Raw genomic sequence first — 13,173 nt, forward strand, 5'->3', positions numbered from 1 at the left:
GGCTCGGAGGTCACGGGCATTCAATAATGGTTTACGGCCATGCCGTTTACGCACAGTGATTTCTCCAGATTCCCTGAACCTTTTCACAATATTATGGACTGTAGATGATGATATCCCTAAATTCCTTGCAATTGTACTTTGAGGAATGTTGTTTTTAAACTGTTCAACAATTTGCTCACGCAGTTGTTCACAAAGAGGTGAACCTCGCCCCATCCTTGCATGTGAATGACTTAGCTTGTTCGGGTCTCCCTTTTTTATACCCAGTAACAACTCTCACCTGTTGCTAATTCATCTGTTCACCTGCAAATAGTTGGTTGATTTCCATTCATCCACTTTCTGAGTAGTTATTGACACCTGTCCCAACTATTTTGGCACGTGTTGCTGTCATCAAATTACAGAGTTGATGATTTTCTCCCAAAACAATAAAGTTTATGAGTGAAGACAATAAATATGTTGTCTTTGCTGTGCATTCATTTAAATATGGGTTGAAAAGAATTTGCAATTTACTTGGATCAATTTTTATTTGCAATTAACACACTTTCCCAACTTCATTGGAATTGAGTTTTGTAAGTAGAATGCCCGGCAGCACCCGGCCATTCTGCTTGTACTTTACAATTACAATTCAACAAGTCAAGCCAGATAATGAAAGCCAACTACCTTTTCCCCCTCCCCTAGTAGTCATCTCATTAGCTACACCGCTTATCCTCAGTAGGGTCGCGGGGGTGCTGGAGCCCATCCCAGCAATCATCGGGCAGTGGGCAGGGGACACCCTGAACTGGTTGCCAGCCAATCGCAGGGCACACAGGGACAGACAACTCACTCGCTCATTCACACCTAGGGACAATTTGGACCGGCCAATTCACCTGAAATGCATGTTTTTGGAATGTGGGACGAAACCGGAGTGCCCGGAGGAAACCCACACAAGCACGGGGAGAACATACAAACTCCGCACAGGAAGTCTGGAGCTGGATTTGAACCCATGCAGGAGGTTCCCAAGACATGAACTGTGCCGCACATGCGCTAACCACTGCGCCGCCGTGCTGCTTCCCCTAGTAGTAAATCTTATTATTTACAGTTTTAAAAATAAATGGCAGAGAACAAAGGTCACTGAGCTGACGTCTCGGGAGAGTGACGTGTGGTAAAGTTTTATGAATCCTGAGTTTTGCTCATTGTTTGACTTCCAGATGTCCGTTTTCCCTGCCGGTGTTGTGCGTGTCGATTTCCATGGAATTTCTATTCAGACGAGTGAACGCTTCCTGTGAAATCGGTTCCCAAACATTTTTTTTCCATCTTCCCTGTCCTTCTGGGCTCCCATTGCAGTTCCTAGAAAACTTATTTTCTAGTACTCGTGGTGCTAAGGCACCTTAGAAAAGCATCGAAAAGAATTGGCAGGGTCAAGAAAACAGTAATACTACTATACAACAGAAATGCTACAACAGAAAAACTACAAAATAGTACCACAACAGCCAACAGCCCGATGATCGCTGGGATGGGCTCCAGCATCCCCGCGACCTTACTGAGGATAAGCGGTGCAGCTGATGAGATGAGATGAGATATATATATATATATATTAGGGTGGAGCTTGTGACCATTTTTTTATTTTTTTCATGTATTCTTTTATCTTACCCCACAAAAATGTTCCCCTTCCACCAAAAACTGAACAGCAGAAGTTTCAGTCATGTAAGTTGATATTTAGAAGTAGCTCAATCACTGTATAAATTTGAATTAGCGCCCATTAAGCCGGCTATACACACAAAATAATGATGGCTTAGGTAGATAATACAAAAAAGAAGAAAAACTCAGTCCTTTATTAGAGTCTCTTTACGGCTGTCAGAAATAGTTTTGCGGTGTTTTTCAGCAATTTGCAGCAGATGCCGCAGATCAGTTTCATCTTTTGTAATATGACCACAGTATTCCTGAATCAGCGCCACACCTTGTTCTGCAAGATTATTGACCACACTGATTGCCTGAACAGTTTCCAAAGCTTGTTTGAAGTTATCCCGTGATTCCCATTCCTGTGGTTCAACATCAGGAGAGCCAACAGGAAGGTCCAATAAGCAGGTTCGCGTCTTACATGGCTGCAATACAAGGCCGCTATTGGGAAATGTGAAGCACACTGTAAAGCGCTTTGGGAAGTCATTGACTTGAAAAGCGCTATATAAATGTAGATCATTTCATTTCATTTCATTTCCATGATTTTGAAGAAAGTGCTAGATCTAGAGGGCACAAAGTCTTTTAGATATTTGCTAGTAACAGTGTCTAAATCTACAGATATCCTCTTTTGAAAATACTGTTCAGCAGTTTCATCGACGTTGTCCTTATTTTTCATTGCAGCCACCATGAGTTGTTTCATTGATGTACTGACTTGATTGTCAAGCAAAGCAAGTGTAACCGTTTCTGGTTTTACCTACCACAGTTGATTAGAAATTTTCTGAAGAGCAGCCTTAGATATTGCAGCATTTATGTTTGAATATTCCACCAAAGACTTTAAACGCTGCAAATCAGTGTGAGGGGTACTTGCAGCAAGAGGTGCCATGATCCAGGCCTTCACGTAGATCCTTACTGTGAAGACACACACGCCAAGGAGTGCTTGTTCTTCCCTTCTGGTCAAACGGAACTGGGATCGAAACATCCATATTTTTAAAGAATAAATCTGATATGTGATGACTTGTTTCTGGTTTATCATCTTCCAAACTACTACTACTTCATGATAATTGAACTGACTCATTCGCAATTCTTTGCTCAGCTTCAGATTTTCGGTGTCTTTTCAAGGTCTTTTCTCGTTTTTCTTTCAGTCTTTTTTCTTTCTCTGCTATTTTTTGTCAACGCCTGTCATTGACCGTTTTCTTCTCTTTGCTCTTTGAGCCAACAAAAACTCTTTGTCTTCTGGAATTGTCACAATGTTGAGCATTAGCTTGAGCAAGGTCAAACAAGTCATAAAGTTCTTCTTTGAAATCACTTTCCTTGGCTTTTTGTTTTGCTGTTTGTCGTCCACTGTTCTTTTTTTAGCAAATGCCATGCTTGAAAATGTTTTTAAAGTTTAGTCTGACAATTTTGTGGATCTTGAATTGGAATTGTTTGAATGTACTGAATATTTACCTGATACTGATCTTTGAATGTCAATCACTTCTTAGAGGACAAAGAAGGTCTGCTAGCCTTGTCTTCAAAAGTAGGTCAAGGGAAATTATTCTAGTTAAATTGGACTGATTTTTCTGAACAGTGACTTGTGGTTAATAATTTTTTGAGATATAAACTTATCCCAGCATCTCTAGAACTCCCATTTAAAAACACTGATAGAAAACGCCAAACTTCTCAGCATTTGAGCCACCTCTTCACACAATTTCTTGCGTCTTAACTCTGAAAAGACCGAAATGTTAGTTATTGATCCATCTAAATGCCGTGACTTATTATCAAAAACTGCTGTGAACATTGACAAATGTCACATCACACAGAGTGCCTCAGTTAAAAATTTAGGTGTCATATTTGACCACGATCTGTCCTTTCAAACACATGTGAAGAAAATTACTAGAACCGTTTTCTTCCATCTTCGCAACATTGCTAAAATTCGTCCTATGCTGTCTCAGTCGGATGCGGAGATTATAATTCACGCTTTTGTTTCCTTCCCGTTTCGATTACTGTAATGCACTACTCTCCGGTCTCCCGTAGTCCAGAATCAAGAGTCTTCAGCCGGTACAAAATGCTGCAGCGAGGCTTTTAACTAGGACAAAAAAGTCCGATCACATCATGCCGATTTTGGCTAACCTGCATTGGCTCCCTGTTAGCCCAAGATGTGATTTCAAGGTTCTCTTAGTATTATACAAAACCATACATGGACTTGCTCCCTCATATCTTTCAGATCTGATTTCCCCCTATGTTCTGGTCCGAAGCCTTCGTTCTGAAAGCGCCGGTCTTCTGGTGATCCCAAGAGCCAAGAAGTGTTCCGCTGGTTCGAGAGCGTTCTCCATCCGGGCACCGGTGCTGTGGAATGCTCTTCCCCCTGAGATCTGTTCTGCAACCTCCGTGGAAATGTTTAAATCTAAGCTTAAAACACACTTTTACTCTATAGCATATGAATAACCTATACTTTTCTTGGACAATATCTCTGTATTATTTGTGATTGCAACATCCTTTGCTGTCTGGTAATCTTGAAAGGGGGATGCCACATGTGTGGTCCTTACTCAAGATTTCTTCATTTTCCTCATGTTGAGGTTTTTGAGTTTTTCCTCGCCCTCATGTTGGTTCCAGATCAGGGGATGGTGTAATAATAGTCTGAAAAAATAGTCTGTGTAATAACCTGTGAAGCCCTTTGAGACTCTTTGTGATTAAGGGCTATACAAATAAAAATGACATGACTTGACTTGACTTAAAAACATTTTTTAGACCAAACTGCACGACGATTGTTCTTTTGTGTAATGGAACACAATTAGGGGGTAAGACAGTGAGTTTTTGCAACTTTGAAAATAAGCTCCACCCTTACATATATATATATATATATATATATATATATATATATATATATATATATATATATATATATATATATATATATATATATATGTATATATATATATATATATATATGTATATATATATATATATATATGTATATATATATATATATATGTATATATATATATATATATATATGTATATATATGTATATATATATAAATATATATATCTATATAAAATGTTTTTGTATCCAAATCCAGCTTTGAACTTCTCCACAAAAGTATCTCTGACCTGCCTGGTGTGTTCCTTGTTCTTCAGGATGCTCTCTGCGCTTTAAACAGACCTCTGAGACTATCACAGTGCAGGTGCATTTATACAAAGACTTGATTAAACACAGTTTTATTCCATTTATCATCGTTAGTCATTTAGGTCAACATTGAATCATTCAGAGATCCTCATTGAACTTCTGGAGTTTGTTGCACTGAAAAGTAAAGGGGCTGAATAATTTTGCACACCCACTTTTTCGTTTTTCGTCCCACCTATTGTTGATGCTTCACAAGATATGACAGTTTTATATCTTTATGTTTGAAGTCTAAAATGTGGCAAAAGGCAAAATAGTATATATATATGTATATACATATACAGTAAATACATATATATATATATATATATATATATATATGTATTTACTGTATATGTATATACATATTCTGAGACCTGATACTAGCAACTGCCTTCAGGGGGACTGTTGTGAACAGACTTTTGAAGATGTTTACAAAAGATATTGAATGTTGATTTTTCACCAAGGTAGCAGCTATTTGCGCATTTGTTTTTTAATTTTTTTCTTAATCATCAGAAAAATAAAAATGAATTATTTCTTGAACACCTTTGCTTTAAGACTAAGACCCTCATTGCAAGATAATCTTAAAAGCAAAAAACAAAACAACAAAAGATGCTGTGCTCCCATGAGTCATTTGTTTTTGTGCAAGCCACGAAAATACGTCGATAGTTCCAAAGCCATAATGAGGCTAATCTGAGTCCCGCGGAAACAAGTTCACATGAGTACTCCATGTCCTCTCACGTCGCCCCAGCTCACTCAACTTTCAAGCCGTCACGTTTTTTCCAAACTCCTTGACTATTGATAGAGAATTAGCAGCTTCTGGTGACGGTGGCAAAAACCCCAAAAACAACAAAAAACAGCAAACTCAGAAATGCTGATACGTCTTTTTCCATGTTCCTGTCAGCGATTAGGGGGATCTGGGTTTCTTCAACAATACTGTTTTGATTTTCCTGTGAGAATCCCTACAAAGTTCAATCCGAATTCCATTTATTTACAGAGTTGATTTGGGGCGAAAGACGATGTTCAGACCAGGGGTGAAATATAAATCGTAATACAAAGCAAACCATCTGATTCAGTTAACATAATCTCCTTACTACCAATGTGGTCTCAGACAATTTTAAAGTTTATAGGCTGGATAATAGACTAGTGGCCAAATCGTCAGAGGCTTTGATAGAATAATTGTGCTGTCAACAATCCTCAATTGGTTTGTGTAGCCCCTATGTTGCTAGGCAGAGGTAAGAGAGTGCTAAAATTAGTAATTCATTTTCCTCATGCCGAGGTTATTGAGTTTTTCCTTGTCCTCATGAGATGGTGTCATGATAGTCTGTAGTTTGCAATAGTCTGTATTCTGTGATGCCCTCTGAGACTCCTTGTGATTAAGGCCTATACAAATAAACACGACTTGACTTGTTGTCTATCAGCACGGCAGCGCAGTGGTTAGCCCATGTGCGGCACAGTTCTGAGGTCATGAGATCGAACCTCCCTGTGCGGAGTTTGCATGTTCTCCCCGTGCTTGCTTGGGTTTCCTCCGGGCACTCCGGTTTTCCTCCTACATTCCAAAAACATGAAAGTCAGGTCCAAATTATCCCTAGGTGTGCATGAGCAAGTGAGTTGTCCGTCTCTGTGTGCCCTGCGACTGGCTGGCAACCAGTTCAGGTTGTCCCCTGCCCGAAGATGACTGAAATGGGCTCCAGCACCCCCGCGGCCCTACTGAGGATAAGTGGTGCAGATAATGGATGGATGGTCTTGTTGTCTAGTGGACCCCAGTGAGCAACAACGACGGACTTGCTATCGGCACCTGCTAAGATGCCTATGATGTCTTTTATTTCTATCTCGGCTTTGAAGAGGGTTACATTTGGTTACTGTGGCAACCCAAGGACCTGTCTGAAAGGGCAGGCTGCAATGGGGGCGGGGGTGGGGTGTTTTCCATTGGGCGAGGTTGTGACCCACCGCTACCACCCAGTGCATTCCCAGCAATCAATTGGATCCCGGGTGTGGTCACACCTGAGGTCAATCTACTGATTGCCGATGGAGTAGCATTCCCAGAGAGACCCGGTGTCAATCGCTCCACACCTCAGGGGTAAGCAGTCAGTAGCTAAATCCTTCTTGAAGAAAGAGGAGGAACTTCCTTTTGTCAGGGGTGAGGACAAATCAGAACCCTGGCTTTCAAGAGCGTTTGAAGATTTCCCTAATTTTGTCACTAACTGTTCATCCTCTCTGTCTAAGATGTCAAAGGACCAGTGTGCAAATACTAAACAAAGGGTCTGCCAAGCACAGCAAGCCTGCTTCTCGCCCGTGTTTAAAGTCTTCCTCCATTTAACTCCGCTGATTTACTTCTACTGAGCATGTGAAGAGCTGCGGCTGTGATGGATGAGGGAAATATTAAAAATAGCTAGGGCTGTGCTCCCCGGGATCCGGGTTCCTTATCCCTAATCTAATACATGACCTTGATAACACTGTTGATATAATACATAGAACAAGTGGAAACTTTTGGAGCGTGCACATAAAAATACACTATGGTTGAAAAAGAAAGCCTGCTGTGGCCTGACTTTACTCAGAATCATCTAGGTCCATTCAAAGTAGTGTAATGTTAAGTCCCGATCCACTTGCAGTTTCTGAACTTCAATTTCAAGTAATACAACTTCCAAAACAGACTGGAGGTTTGATAACTTCAGTGTGGCCCATGGTAAGGACCAATCAGAGCTGTGCATCAGAAATGCTGTTGGCCTATCCAAGCTTTAGCAACTGTGAAGTAAATTTCATTGGAGAGGTTAGCAAAATAGCCACTTTCTAGAGCTGATGTCAAACAGGCGGGCCATGGGCTGGATCAGGCTCGCCAAGGGATTTAATCTGGCCTGCACTGAGAGAAGTGCAATAGAGAAATGAACTGCAATTTTAAATATCTCCACTTGATGCCACCAAAGCCAGGCACCACTCGGAAAGCGACTCTCTCTCTTTTGTTTTTTCTCTACTTTTTTCTACCTCTCTCTCTCTTTCACTCTATTTGTCTTTTTATTTTTCTCTCTTTTTATTCTTTTTTCTCTATTACTCTTTCATTGTTTTTCTCACTTTCTCACAACCCTGCTTTCTTTCATAATGCTTTTTTCTTCATTTCACTGTTTTGCATCTTCTCTCATTTTTTTGATCTTTTTCTCACTTTCTTTTTCTGTCTTTTTCTCTATTCCTTCCTTGCTCTATCTTTCACTCTTTCTCCCTTTTCTCTCTCTCTCTTACCTTCTCTCACTCACTCTTTTACTGTCACATTTGTTCTTTCTTTTCATCACCTACCCCCTCCCCTGTCTTTTTCTGTCTCTCTCCTTTTCCCCCTCCTTTCTCTCTCTATTGTGCTATCTATATCTGTCACTCTTCCTCCCTTTTTTCTATCTCTCTTACCTCTCTTACTGTATCCTTTTTTCCCTTTCTCTTTTTATCACCTTGGTCTCCTTCCATTTACCTCCTGCTTGAGCTGTTTTATTGTAAATATAAACCAACTCAAGGGGGCAGGGTTCAATTATTCAAAGATCATGATGTTTCCAAGTAGAAAGTATCGGTATCGATTGATACTACTCAGGATTTACTTGGATTGGGTTGATAACAAAAATCCCGGTATCTTTTGTTATTCTTCCTTTATGTAATTTTAGCAAGACCCTCTTCTGATGCTGCTTGAACGATTCTGCCTCAACAATGCATGTGCAGCTATGTCACACTTGTTTACAAACACAGAAAGGCGTCTATAGATGGGTAATACTGCCTCATGAAAAAAGTCCATGCAACGAAAAAAAAAATACTGGATGGCTTGACTTGCAGTTAGTTTGCTAATACAGATGCTGCCCTACTTAAGAACGAGATGGTTCGTAAATTCAATCTGTTCATAAGTTGCTTCAGTGCTATATTTTTTATGGAATGTATGTTTAAGGTTTATATAAGAATGTTTAAGGCTTGTATAAGCAACCTATATTGTTTTATACTAAACATTAAACACTTCATAAAATAATATGCTCTATAAAGATAATAAAGGTAAGTTTAACATACTTTTGGAAGATGAGCGTCAAGAGTTTCTCCTCCGTGTTAGAGAATAGCCGAAAAAAAAACCGATCCAACCATTTTCTCAACCGCATCAAGCGTTCTTATGTAACTTTCATTTGAAATTAAACAGCTAGCGTCTCCTTTACACCAATCATATTGAATGGATGCATGAGATTTTAAACTATAAAAATGTCAAAGTTCTTAGCGCGCTGGAGATACAGTATAGAATGTTTACACACAGACTAGGAAGAGGAAGTGGATTTCTTCTTGGAGGTGGATGCTGGGTGACTTCTCCCAGTGCCACACGCCGAAAGCGGCTGAAAGAAGCACTACAGTAATGTACTCGGAAAAAGGTGCTCAACACGAAATCTAGTTTCCAGCAATGTCCGGATATTTTTTGACATCCTGAAAAAAATGTTCATATCTACCATTTATTGTCAGACAAATGATCGTAAGTTGGGCAGCGTCTGTACTATCACTCGTTATATTGTTTAACGGTGAGCTGTCCTTGGTCTTACTCCGCTGTCAGAAAAGAGAACTGCGTGCCTCACTCTGCATCTGGTAATATGTTACATACTAATTGTACTTATAATGTTCATAATGTGAGAATTCTGCAATTTTAATGAATAAAGTTTAAAAATAAAATGAGAAAAACTTTGGGCAGTAGCTTAGGAGGCACAGCGCTCATCTGGAAACCAATATGTTGCAGGTTTGATTCCCGTCTCTTTGAGTTAAAAGGTCAAAGTGTCCTCGGGAAAGACACTAAACCCCTATTTCCCCGAAGCAGATTGGTGCCTTTCATGGGTCTCGCCGCTATCGGTGTGTGAGTGTGTGTGTGTGTGAATGGGTAAGTGTAAAGCGCTCTGGGAGATCTTCACTGACTTAAAAAGGCGCTATGTAAGTGCAGACCATTTAACTTTAAAACGGAATAATCATAACAATTTAATATACTTTTAATTTGATATGATGACACGGGAAACTGGGCCTTACCTGCCTCCAATGACTGCACGTGGGCGAGTTGTCATAAACATTTCTTTTCAAAATATTAAAATATTCTTTACTGAAATTCTTTGATTTGTCACAATTGAAAGGTCGGCAAGAGTTTAGCCTGTGCTTTTGTTTGTCCTGAGAGGACACAGAGAAGGTGTAGGGACACGCCACATCCGAGAGCTTGTCATCCCGTCCGTGCAGGAAGTCATGTGCGCTGCCCGCACAGATCATGGGAACATCGACTTTGCGGCCTCCCGTCTGATAGCCAGAACAATAAAGTTCACGCGTGATTAATCCCGGGGCTCCTCCTCGACGCCACAGCGCGACCACCGGGACCCAGCTTCCCCTTTCCGCTTCCTGCTGCCCGTTGTGAAAATAAGACGCGTGACGGATGTTGAAGCTTTAAGACTCTTTCCTAGAGTCATTCGAAATGAATTCTTATTTTCTTGTGAGGTTGACAAGGTGGAGCTCTGCCATGACTTGAGACTCTATAGTCTTATATGACTTGGATTATGCTTACATTATCACGTTAGTAACAAATACGTTTGATAGGCTTAAATTTACACATCATTTAGGGCACTTCTTGCTAAGGCCGAGTCAAACAAAGAAAAGACATAAACGTTAAAAAAGTGAAATGGTCTGCATTTATATAGCGCTTTTCAAGTCAATGAAGACCTCCCAAAGCGCTTTACAATGTGCTTCACACTTACCCATTCACACACACACTACCTGCTTTTTGGGGGCATTAGGGATTCAGTGTCCAACATGTAACACGGACAAGCCGGGAATCGAACCTTGCGATCTCTTGATCCCAGGATGAGGGATTCTACCTCCTGAGCTAATTCCGCCCCTATATAGGTCTTTCCACTTAACATGGTTTTAGGCCTGAGTTTGGGTTGTGGTAAAGTTGGCATCTGTCAATTCAGGTCACATTTATTTGTATATGCCATAACCACAAAATGTCTTGAAGGACTTCACAGGTCACATTTACACGTTCCCCTGATCTAAAACCCACAAGAGCTTCATGTTCCATTTTTTCAAATATTCCTCCTAAAAGAGACGGGCAGAGACATTCTTGCGTGCCTTTAGGGGGAAACCGCACTCGTGCATTTTGGTGGGAAAATCCTCGCAAACAATTGGTCCCGAGTCCACTCTGTTTTACGTTAATTTTGTAACTTAGGGAATAAATCTCCTCAACTTAACTATTTTTTCTGCATCTGAATACTCGGTCCAAATCACAGAAGTTGAACACGCGGCAAGACACGGACTGTCATACTTCAACCCACCTAACCCACTTACAATTTATGAGTGTGTTGAAGGTAAAAGCACTTCTCTTTTAGTTTGCATTGTATTTCTCCTTCGATGTAGCACTCAATTTGTTGAATTTGTATAAGCTTGCAGTTTTGTGAGGCAGCTAAATTGTGGGCACTAGGCAAAGTTTTCGTTAATGCTACGTTCAGGATCATTTCGTAAATTTGATCATCTCCTTTTCATATTTTGCAGGGAGTAGTTGTTCAAAAACCGTTATTTGATCACTGTATTGTCATTGTTATGTTCAGAGAATAATTAACTTAGCCTAGTGAAGTTTGAATTATGTACATTCACAAGGTTTGGTATCCCCACTTTAAACAAGTAAACAAAATTAAGAAAGAGGTTGCGAAGTTCACAGTGGACTGTTGTGTTTGATGTCAAGAAATGAACAGACCAAAATGACAGGTCAACAAAGCTCACTGTAGTTACTCATGCAGGGCCAATCTCATCACAGTAAAAAAAGCACATTTTGCTAGATTCAACTGAACAGGTTTTAAGAGGGGGGCATTTCTGGTCAGCCTGTCCGACCAGAAATGCCCCCCCAAGCTATCTCTGGCTATGAAGGTCACAGGTACATGAAATTTGCCCTGGTTACCCATGGTGGGTCCCATCTCCTCACGGTAAAAGCACATCTTGCTGGATGCAACTGTTCCTGTTTTAAGAGGGGGCATTTCTGGTCAGCGTGGCCAACGACAAACATGACGAAGAAAAAAAATAATAGTTCTATTTAGTCTCAGTCGTTATGCTTTTTAAATAAACTTGGGAGGGCATCTAATTAATTGGTTAAGCATTTGGTTCCATTACAGTTTCACTAAATATAGGCCCAGACGAAATGTATGTCCAACATTGTTTTCCAACACTTTATTATCACAAGATGGACCCTAGCCTTTACAAACAAATTGTGGATTACAAATCGAAAGGCTTTTATTTGGAGGGCATTTCGAAGGAGAGCAACCATGCAATTCCCTGAAAAGCCCCCCATTATGTTGTAGTTGGTAAGTCTCATTTTCAATAACCCATCCATCCATTATCCTCGGTAGGGTCGCGGGGGTGCTCCGGTAGCTGGATTTGAACCCGCACCCAAGACCTTAGGACTGTGCCGCACACGCGCTAACCACTGCCCCACCGTGTTGCCCAAGCCACAGTATGTTTATTCAAAAGTCTTGAGAATAATCAATATGCTTTTTGGCAAATGTGAAATGATAATTTGTGTTCTTTTGTGACAGCAGTGGTTTTCACCGGGGAACCCTCCCATGGATGCCATTTTGGGCCACTGCCTTTGTTATAGTTGGATAATAAACACCAACCTTAACGGAGCCAAGCAATGAAGGACCACTTGTTCCTTGGATGTTACAAAAGTTATTTTGTAACCTCCTGAGCGAGCCATCATTGCACTATTGGAGTAATCGGAGTTTGTCGATCACTCTTAGGAAGGTTTGCTTGAGCCCTACAGACTGGAACTGGCTTTGTTGCCTTTTCCTGACTAATAGATTTCAATCATTTTTTCCTTTCTTCTGGAATTTCTTTGGATCGTGGCATATCAATTGTTTTTGAGATTTTGTAGCCTACGTCATTTTGTCTAACATATTCAATTTAAGTGATTTCTTGATTCAACATAGATGGTGGCAATCAATTTTACGTGCAGCCAGTGGAATTAAACTCGGCTCTCCGAAAACTGTAGTCACCATTAAACTACACTGTCGACAAGCCCTGCCCCTAACCTTTTTCCAACCGCTGACTGCCAACACCCTTTAAAGTGCAAACAATTCATTCACCAGAAGTGACCAAACTCTCCAACTGTATAATAAAGATAGGAAACCCCGAAGTGTTGATATGTAACCCAAAGAATGATGTAATGTTTGATTGGAGAATTTTTTAATTGTGTGTCCGCATGAAATTTTGCCTGTAATCAACAATTTTAATCGACCAATTGGAGAACTTTATTTTAAAAAACATCAACAGGAACTCACGAGTCACAGGCCCTGCCTCCGGTGACCGAGACATCATCACTTTAAAAGGAATAGCGCAACCGCTTTCTCGCTATCTTCTATCCT

Source organism: Urocampus carinirostris, chromosome 1 (genome assembly GCF_059441175.1).
Source record: "Urocampus carinirostris isolate Australia breed hairy pipefish chromosome 1, RoL_Ucar_1.0, whole genome shotgun sequence".
Lineage (NCBI taxonomy): Eukaryota > Metazoa > Chordata > Actinopteri > Syngnathiformes > Syngnathidae > Urocampus > Urocampus carinirostris.